Source organism: Phoca vitulina, unplaced genomic scaffold (assembly GCF_004348235.1).
Source record: "Phoca vitulina isolate PV1807 unplaced genomic scaffold, GSC_HSeal_1.0 scaffold81, whole genome shotgun sequence".
Taxonomy (NCBI): domain Eukaryota; kingdom Metazoa; phylum Chordata; class Mammalia; order Carnivora; family Phocidae; genus Phoca; species Phoca vitulina.
This window is the reverse complement of record NW_022589784.1, coordinates 5,638,198-5,646,688: the sequence shown is the minus strand read 5'-3', so window position 1 is coordinate 5,646,688 and position 8,491 is coordinate 5,638,198.

The following is an 8,491-nucleotide window of genomic DNA, read 5'->3' as shown; positions in this document are numbered from 1 at the left end:
AGCAAACTAGTTAAGTGGTTGGGATATATAGGTTTGTTGCTGAGAAGAAGGTCTGGAGGAAGAAGAGCCCTTGAAGGAGACTGGGCAGGACTGGTCAACAGGTAGGAAGAGCACCTGGAAGACCTCGGAGAAGGCAGGCGGAGTGTGGAGTGTTGAATGCTACAGGGAACTCAGGCAAGGCAGGCCAGGCCAGACCTGTGTCCATTGTCCTTGGCATTTTTGCAATATGGAGGTCCCTGGTGAGACAAGCAAGAGCATTTTGGTTGAATGGTGATTGTGGAAGCCAGGTTTCAGTGGGTTGAGGTTTTTGTTTTGTTTTGTTTTGTTTTTTTACAGAGGTGTGCTGGAGTCAGCTTGTACTGGCCGGCGAGAGCGAATTGTCGAATTTTTAGGAATTTGGGAGCTAGTTGTTAAACACGGCCCTTGTTTAAAAGTTCATTGTATAAACTTCCCCATCAAATGGATTGTATTTAGACAAAGGTAATAAATACTCAAAACTCAACACTTCCTAATTATTTTTCCACGTGTTGCTAGCTGTGCTACTGAGGGTATTTACATAAATCACATCTGTATGATGGAAATACTGTTACGCGTGCTGTTGCATCTTCTGTCAGTTCCGTGTTCAGTGACACCGCATCAGTAGCTTGAAGTCCGCCACGGTGGGAGGAGTATTTACACCACAGGAATTGGCAAACACTACAGATCGGGAGCTTTTGGTTCGTTTGGAGGGCCAGCTAGTAAACATTCAGCCAGCACGTAGTAGGGCAGGCATGGGCACCTCTGAGAAATCCTTGCTGTGTGTAGAGGGAGAAATGATGGCAGCTGAGGAACATGTGGGGAGCATTGAGGGTGCTCTGTTTGTTTCTCCACCTTTTCATTTTGAAACACTTGAAAGCCACAAACAAGTTGCAAGCACAGTATAATGAACACTCGTGGACGCTTCACCTAGATTCATTTTGCCACTTGCTTTAGCCATCTCTGTTATATATACACACACAGATACACACACACATACATATACAAGCAGATTTGTTTGTTTTGCTAAACGTTTGAAGGAGAGTTGCAGACATCAAGACACTTCCCCTTCAATACCGATCAGCACATTTCTGATAAGGGCATTCTTTTTTTTTTTTTTTTTAAGATTTTTATTTATTTACTTGACAGAGAGACAGTGAGAGAGGAAACACAAGCGGGGGAGTGGGAGAGGGAGAAGCAGGCTTCCCGCGGAGCAGGGAGCCCTATGCGGGGCTCGAGCTCAGGACCCTAGGATCATGACCTGAGCCGAAGGCAGACGCTTAACAACTGAGCCACCCAGGCGCCCCCGTATTTTCCGTATTTTTACAACAGTGGGCATATAGTTGACGATATGTCCTGTACGCTTAAAAATTGGTTAAGATCTCTGGCTCTCTCACTCTCTAAGTCAGAAAGAGAGCCCTCACCAAGGACCGAATTCTGCCAGCACCTTGATCTTGGAGTTTCAAGTCTCCAGAACTGTGAGACATTAATTGTGGTTTCCCCCCCCCCCCCCGCCCCTGCCCAGTCTGTGGTATTTTGTTGCAGCAGTCCCAGCTGACTAAGACCTTCAGGTCTCCCTGATCAGTAGACCAAGCCATGTGCTCAAGGCTCCCTGGTGGGGTGGCAGGGTGCAGGGAACCTTCCCAGCACTGTATGGTGAGTGTGCACTGGGCAAGGTCAATGGCAAGACCAAGAGCAGGACAAGGACCAAGGCACTCAGGGAGCTGCCCTGTGGAGAAGCATCCAGAAAGCCTGTTCTTGGGAGTGTGTGTGTGCAGTGTTCATCCAGGAAGGGCAAGATTTGGGGCTGGGATTATCACAGAAAGACTGTTATTTCACTGTGGCCCTGTAACAAATTATTCCAAAACAGGATGGCTTAACAGCACAGTGGTGGTTCCTGGTGACTGGCGGGTGGGGAAATGGGCAGGTGTTGTTCAGTGCATATCAAGTTTCAGTTATGCAAGGTGAGTAAGTGCTAGAGTTCTGCTGGCACATAGGGCCTACAATTCGCAATGCTGTATTGTGCACTTCAAAAGTTTTAGTTTTAAAACATTCATGTTAAGTGTTCTCCCACCCACCCACCCCCGCCCCTAAAACAAAGGATACGGGAAAACTTTGCAGGTGAGGGACATGTGACCTCGATTGTGGTGATGGTGTCACGGGTCTGTGCGTATGTCCAAAACGCACCACATTATGTACATGAAGTAGCTGCAGATTTTGCATATCCGTTATACCTCAATAAAGCTGTTTTTAACAATGTCATGGCTTAAGACGAGTTTGTATGCTCTCACCATTTCTGTGGGTCAGGCATCTTGGTGTGATGACCCAACTGGTCCTCTGGCTCAGTGTCTCACGGGTCTGTGATACAGGTGTCAGGTGGGGCTGTCATCTTCTCAAGGCCCGATGGGGGGAGGCTCTGCTCCAGGGTCACTCATACGGCTGTTGGCAGGATTCAGTCCCTTGCCAGCTGTTGGACCGAGGGCCTCCGTTTCTCATGGACCACAGGCTTCAGTGTTTGCCAGGTGGGCATGCGGCAGCTTTCAGCTGCCAGCTGCCATAGCCAACTTCCGTCCACGGGTGTAAGAGAGGGCCAGCAAGGCAGAAGTCACAGTCTTTTGTAACCTAATCTCAGATGTGACATCCCATCCCATTTATCATATTCTGTTAGTTAAAATGGACTCATTAGATCCTGTCTATACTCAAGGAGAGAGGATCAGACAAGAGCATGAATATAAGAGATGGGAACCATGGGGGCCAATTTAGAACCCCCTCCCCATAAGCGTTAGAGTGTTTTGATTCTGCAGCCTGGGGAGGGTGAGACTCGGGGCTCAGGGGTAACACCCCCTGCATTTTGTATAGTTATACTGTAACAAAACCTGGGGCCTGGGCAGTGTCTACTTTTTGTGCTTAGAGATTTCCTTCTTGGCCTATGTAAGTTATCAATCTTTGTTACTGGTCCTTGAAAACACCTGTGACTAGTCATGCTGACAGCATGTACTCTGGATAGGATGTGATACGATGAGAAGGGCCCTTCACCTCTGGGGTTTTCTTCCCAAAACCCATCACCCCAGTCTATCTGTGAGAAAAGCATCAGCAAAATTGAGTGGAAAGTCAAGGAAGTTCCCATATACCGCACCGTACCCTCTGCCCCTCTGCATGCACAGCCTCCCCAACTGTCAACATAACACCAAAGGGACACCTTTGTTACCATCAATGAACCCACACCGACGCATCATTATCATCCAGAGCCCATGCCTTACATTGGTGTCCACTCTGTGGGTTTGGACAGATGGATAATGAATGTATCCATCGTTATGGTAACATACAGAGTATTTCACTGCCCTAAAAATCCCCTGTGTTCCACTTCTTCATCTCTCCCCACTCCGCACCACTGACAGCCACTGATCCTTTTACTGTCTGTATGCTTTTGCCTTTTCCAGATGTCATAGAGTTGAAATCCTACAGTGTGCAGCCTTTTCAGATTGGCTTCTCTCGCTTAGTCCTATGCATTTGAGGTTCCTCCGTGTCTTTTCATGGCTGGAGAGTTCGTCTCTTTTTCGTGCTGAATAGCATCCCATTGTCTGGATGTCCCACAGTCTATCCCTTCACCCACTGAAGGATGTCTGGGTTGCTTCCAAGTCCAAAGCTGCTATAGACACTTGTGTGTGCAGGTTTGGGTGTGTGGTTGTAAGGTTTTCACTTCATTCGGGTAATATCAAGGAGTGTGACTGTTGGACAGAAGATTTCTAGTCTCATACCCTCACTTTGCCATAGTTTCTTAAGTTCTCGCTGCGTTTATGTTTCTGGCAGTTTATTCTATTTCTAACATTTTTCTGTGGTGTGATTGTATTTTATGAAGCACAGAGTTTTAATAATGCCCTGTCTCCAACTTCGCGTAATGTTTATCACTATGTAATCAGGCTCTTTTTTCTTTTTGGCCTAAATGATGGTTTTTCTAGATTAATATTGCCGGCCCAATAATCTTAATTAAGAATAATAGCTGTGATTTATCAAGCTCTCTAGGCCAGGCAGTGTGCCAAGAGATTCACATACTGGCTTAGTTAGGCCCTTTTCAGCCGTGAAGAACGTGAATGAGGGACTCCAGCATCTAACCATGTAGGTAGGCCCCGAGGGCGGACCCGGACAGCCCCCTGATTTCGGGTAGACCAGATGGGGACCCAGGCACATCCTTAGCAAGAGAAGTCTGCTGCTTGCAACCTATGCTCCTCCCGCATCCCTTCTCCCAACAACCCCCTCAATGCTGTTCTGGGCTGGATGTCATCCCCCCCCCCCGCCCCCTCCCCTGCCAAATTCATCTGTTGGACGATCTGACCCCCAGCACTGAAGAATGGGACGATTTGGAGACAAGGCCTTTAAAGTGATAAGTAAGTTCCGATGAGGTCATTAGGATGGATCCTCGTCCAGTGTGACCGGTGTCCGTCTAGGAAGAGGAGGTGAGGACGCAGACACGCGCACAGGGACGGCCATCAGCCGGCCAAGGACAGAGGCCTCACCAGCAGCCACGTCTGCCCGCGGCTTGATCTCTGGCCCCCGGAGCTGCGAGACGACACGTTTCCGGTGTGTGAGCCCCCCAGGGCTGTGTACTTTGTTAGGGCAGTCCTTGCAAACGCCAGCAACAGCTTCTCTGCATCCTCCCTCGGCCCAGAGCCCCTGCCCACGCCCAGCTGCTGCCGTGGCCCACAGGCCTCCATGTTCTGTCTGCCTTCCGTCTGGCTTCCTTCCCGGCCCTTCTCCCTCCTCTACCGGCTGGCTCTCTCCTCCAGCCCCTGTTCCCCTCCTCCAGGTACAATAATAGCTCCTGGCATTGGAGGAGCACCCCATCTGCTCCAGAACAGCGTGCTTGGCCCTGGGAAGCGCCATCTTCTTCAGCGCCAGCCCTACCCGCCTCCCCACCCAGCACCCCCACCCCTTGAGGCGGATGCTAGCAGGAGCTCTTTTGTACAGATGGGCGCCCAAAGCTGCCCACAGCCGCTGGCAGCCTCAGAAAGGATGTGGCTGGCCCGGTTAGGGCAGGGCTGTCCTCCCAGGTTAAGGGTGGGGGGGGGACTCCTGGCCCTGGGGGGCAGGGGATGAGGACAGGATGCTCTGGGGGGGAGGGAGGGAGCAGCCTATGCAAATGTCAGGGGTGCAGAAGGGCGTGGTGGGTGTCCTGTGGGCCCTAGAGTCAGCTCTGTTTGCGCCACCATCCCTCTGGTTGCAGTGAGGAGGCCACTGAGGTCCCTAGGAGACACCATAGTGTCCCAAACCAGGGGCCCTGGCAGGTGGGCCTGCTGAGGAGCCAGGAGATAGGCTGCCTTTTAGGGGCTAAGGCGGGCAGCAGAGGCCATTATTAAGCACCTCGCTGATCTCTCTTCTCGAAATTATTTGCGCTCATCAGAGTCCACGTAGGTCATGGGTGGGATAGGCAGTAGGCAGCGGATGCAGAGCCTAGGGGGCAATCAGGCCTTTCAAAGAGCCAGGCCTGACCTGTTAGCAGGGCTGACTTATCTATTAAATGCCCAGTGCATTGGGGGCCCTTGCAAATGTTTCAGTTTCTTTTAAACTGAGAAGGAAAAGCCCCCATGATCTAGTCTGGATTCTACCCATCTTTTTTTTTTTTTTTTTAAAGATTTACTTATTTATTTATTTGAGAGAGAGAATGAGAGATGGAATGAGCAGGGAGAATGACAGAGGGAGAGAGAGAAGCAGACCCCTCGCTGAGCAGGGAGCCCGATGCGGGACTCGATCCCAGGACCCTGAGATCATGACCTGAGCCAAAGACAGACACTCAACCAACTGAGCCACCCAGGTGCCCCAATTCTATCCATCTTTATGCCCCACCTCAGTTGTAAAATTTAACTTTTAATATATACATATAAATATATATATTTTTTTCTTTATGGACTATGGGACCCATGAAGGCCAAAGTGCCTGGGGCCCATGCAAGTCACAATGGGGCATACTTTTAGCATATTTTGGGGGACTGATCATCCTAGGGCCTGTCTTTTCAGTCTTGGTACTATTATCAACCCCTCTTCTGTTACCATGATCCAGAAAGGGAAGATGGGGAGGAGAGAAAAGAGGGAAAAACCCACCAGTGTGGAGGAGGCCTGCGCACGCCCACATTCACAGCAGCACTATTCATTAACAGCCAAAAGGTGGAAAGCAACCAACCCTAGTGTCTACCGACAGATGAATGGATAAACACAATGTGGTGCATCCGTACGCTGGAATGGTATTCAGCCTCACAAAGGGATAACGTTCTGACACCTGCTACAACAGGGATGGACCTGAAAACACTTGCCAAGTGAAGCAAGCCAACAGTCTCTGGAATACATGGAGCTCTGAATGCAGACAGTCTTCTGGGGCGTAGGGGCTGGCCCCATTGTCTGGCGCCAGGCCCTGGGCTGATCAGGACACGGGGTAGTTGCCCCGAGTGTGAGAGCCCTGCAGAGGAGGGGGCTGGGGGTGTGGGCTCTGCATCGACTGGTCTGCACACGAAAGGTGCAGTTTGGGCAAGTTGTTTTGCTCTCTCTAGGAATTAGCGAGCCCTGGGAGGGGCAAGTCTTTCCCAGATCAGCAAGGCCCCGAGGTGACAGAGCATCAGAATACAGAAAATAGGGGCACCTGGTGGCTCAGTCGGTTAAGTGTTCGATTCTTGATTTGGACTCAGGTCACGATCTCAGGGTCGAGAGGTCGAGCCCCGCGTTGGGCTCTGTGCTGAGTGCGGAGCCTGCTTGGGATTCTCTCTCTCTCCCTCACCCTCTGCCCCGCCCCCCCCCAAAAAAGATGAAAGATTTTAGCATCTTTGAATTTTTCCTCATTATGACAAATAACAGTTGGACATTTGAGGACAAGAGAACATATTATATAAATACAGTTACAGTTGTTATATAAAAATAGTTAAAATTTTTATATTTTCTAGACTTCATGATCTCCCTGGTGTCAGATCCAGAAAGCCTCTTTCTAAGAAGAGCAGTTGTGTGAAGGCAAAACAGATAAAAACATTTCCAGATTACCAAATTCATAATCTGCCACATCGCTTATCAAGCCTCATGCTCTAATCTGTCACTACCGACGGTTTGTGTTTCTTCCAAGACTTCATTCTAACACATTTAGATTGGTTCTGAATCCATTCTTTCCTCTGAGCAAGGAAGGCAATACCATTGTTTTCTTCTAATGTAAGAGTCTTTAAAAAAAAAATAAGAAGAAGAATCACCAGAGAAACGTCTTTATTTTTTTAAAGATTTTATTTATTTATTTATTTATTTATTTATTTATTTATTTATTTATTTAACAGGGGGAGGGGAGAGAGAGAGAGAAGCAGGCTCCCCACTGAGCAGGGAGCCCAACACGGGGCTCGATCCCAGGACCCGGGGATCATGACCTGAGCCGAAGGCAGACGCTTCACCGACTGAGCCACCCAGGTGCCCCTGTAAAAAGAGTCTTATGAGATTCCAGGGCAGTTTAGCTCAGATGCCCATACAGAACATACCCTCCGAGTGGTCCTCTCCCAGCATGGTTGTGCTGGGGGAGCTCAGTTGCCCTGCAGACGGCTGGCTTCCTTTGCAGTCGAGGGTGTCAGCTGGAAACATAGAACCACCTCCAGACGAGTCAGCTCCTGGTGAGTCGATACCATGCTGCTCCCCGATTTCTCTCCTCTCAGCCTGCTTGAAATCCCTCCCAAGGAGGTGAGAAGTGGCTGGCTTAGCTCCTTCCCTCCTATATCCCCTTGCTCAGGGAGTTGAAAAGGATATGGTGAGAAAGTCTTGAATCACTGGTATTTAACTTCTGTGGGAATAAACACGCACAGCTGCCAACATTAATTTTACTTCCAGTCCTTCCGGATCTCGTTCGAGTTCGAAGGACCGTCCACTAGCCACGTGCCACATCAAAAGTCACTTGAAGGGAGCACTCGAAGAAACATCCCTTTGGCTTTCTATGGGATAAAAGGCACGGTATGCTTTGTTGGCAGAAACAAATGGTGCCTTTGACCTTGTAAACCGTGAGACCTGTGCTCAGGGTGTAAGAACTGTAATGCAATCTTCTGGGCACGCTAGAGAGCTTTGTATCACGGTTTGGGGGAAATTGAGGCTACATAGCAATAAGTACACTTTGTATCTTGAGGATTTTCCTGATTTTAAAGAAATTGTCATGTTTTTCAAGTCAATCAAAACGCAGAGTAAAAAAAAAACATCTACCCACACCTATATCCAGGAATTTTCCTTTTTTTTTTTTTTTTAATTTAATTTTCAAGTTCTTTCATACCTAGTATTTCCTGAGATGAGATGATGAATAAAATAGTTGTAAGAAGGTGGGTATATGTTACTCTTCTGACTTTACTTCCCCCAGATCAATTTCAAATACCGTTTGTTTAAGTAGGCTCCACACCCAACGTGGGGCTTGAACTCACGACTCGGAGATCAAGAGTCACATGTTCTACTGACTGAGCCAGCCAGGAGGCCCCAGTTTCAAA